This window comes from Oncorhynchus kisutch, linkage group LG20 (assembly GCF_002021735.2).
Source record: "Oncorhynchus kisutch isolate 150728-3 linkage group LG20, Okis_V2, whole genome shotgun sequence".
Classification (NCBI taxonomy): Eukaryota; Metazoa; Chordata; class Actinopteri; order Salmoniformes; family Salmonidae; genus Oncorhynchus; species Oncorhynchus kisutch.
Window position 1 is genome coordinate 7,996,823 of NC_034193.2, and position 1,837 is coordinate 7,998,659.

Sequence of the window (1,837 nt, forward strand, 5' to 3'; positions counted from 1 at the left end):
AATCCGGGACAGTCCAATTAGTTTGATACAGTATGCTAACGTTATTTAGGTAGGTTTCTTAGCCCATACAGTGCATTTGGAAAGTATTCAGACCCCTTGACTTTTTCCACATTTTGTACGTTACAGCCTTATTCTAAAATGGATTACATGTTTTTTCCGTCTCACCAATCTACCCAATCTAGATCTGGGGAAGGGTACAAAAAAATGTCTGCAGCATTGAAGGTCCCCAAGAACACAGTGGCCTCCATCATTCTTAAATGGAAGAAGTTTCCTAGAGCTGGCCACCCGGCCAAACTGAGCAATCAGGGGAGAAGGGCCTTTTTCAGGGAGGTGACCAAGAACCCGATTGTCACTCTGAAAGAGCTCTGGAGTTCCTCTGTGGAGATGGGAGAACCTTACAGAAGGACAACCATCTCTGCAGCGCTCCACCAATCAGGCCTTTATGGTAAAGTGGCCAGACGGAAGCCACTCCTCAGTAAAAGGCACATGACAGCCCTCTTGGAGTTTGCTAAAATGCACCTAAAGGACTCTCAGACCATGAGAAAAAAAATATCTGGTCAGATGAAACCAAGATTGAATTCTTTGGCTTGAATCCCAAGCATCACATCTGGAAGAAACCTGGCGCCATCCCTACAGTGAAGCATGGTGGTGGCAGCATCATGCTGTGGGGATGTTTTTCAGCAGCAGGGACTGGGAGACTAGTCAGGATGGATGGAAAGATGAATGGAGAAAAGTACAGAGATATCCTTGATAAAAAACTTCTCCAGAGCACTCAGGACCTCAGACTGGGGTGATGGTTCACCTTCCAACAAGACAACGACATTAAGCATACAGCCAAGACAATGTAGGAGTGGCTTCACGACAAGACTCTGAATGTCCTCAAGTGGCCCAGCCAGAGCCCAGACTTGAACCCAATCAAACATCTCTGGAGAGACATGAAAATAGCTGTACAGTGACGCTCCTCATCCAACCTGACAGAGCTTGAGAGGGTCTGCAGAGAAGGATGAGAGAAACTCCCCAAATACAGTTGTGCCAAGCTTGTAGCGTCATACCCAAGAAGACTCGAGTCTGTAATTGCTACAAAAGGTTCTTCAACAAAGTACTGAGTAAAGGATCTGAATACTTATGTAAATGTGATATTTAAGTGTTTTCACTTTGCTTAGTCATTACGGGGTATTGTGTGTAGATTGATAAGGGAAAAAAACTATTGAATCCATTTTAGAATACGGCTGTAACATAACATAATGTGGAACAAGTCAAGGATTCTGAATACTTTCTGAATGCTCTGTATGTTCCGTTTTGTATGGGGTGTATTCATTTGTGGATATCCATCTCCTATGATATGTTACAAATTAACAACGCATACGATATATTACTAACTGTAATCCGTACAATATGTGCTGAATTTGCTAAACGTATGATATGGTACGATATTCCAATATTATGCCACTAATGTTCCCTAGGTGGCTAAGGTTAGCTTAGGGTTAAGGTTAAGGGAAGTGTTAAGTATTTGCAAAGTAGTTGAAAAGTAGTAACTCATTTCAAAGTTGCTAATTAGCTTAAATGCTAAAGTTGTCCGTGATGATTTTTGAAAACACTACCGTTGGCATGCTGGACGTTCACGTTATACCCCCACCCATTCACTCCGACCAACCAACCTACTTTCATTTTTGCCTTAATTAACCTCCTGTCTTATGTAACCATAACAAACATAACTTATCATACTAATTTGAGTTTCCTGGATTTAAAATTTACTATGTTACGTCTAGCCTATGAGACCAGGCTGCTCTGAGAAACTGCTCCAGCTTCTTACACTGAGCTGAGCCGTCTTGCGAGA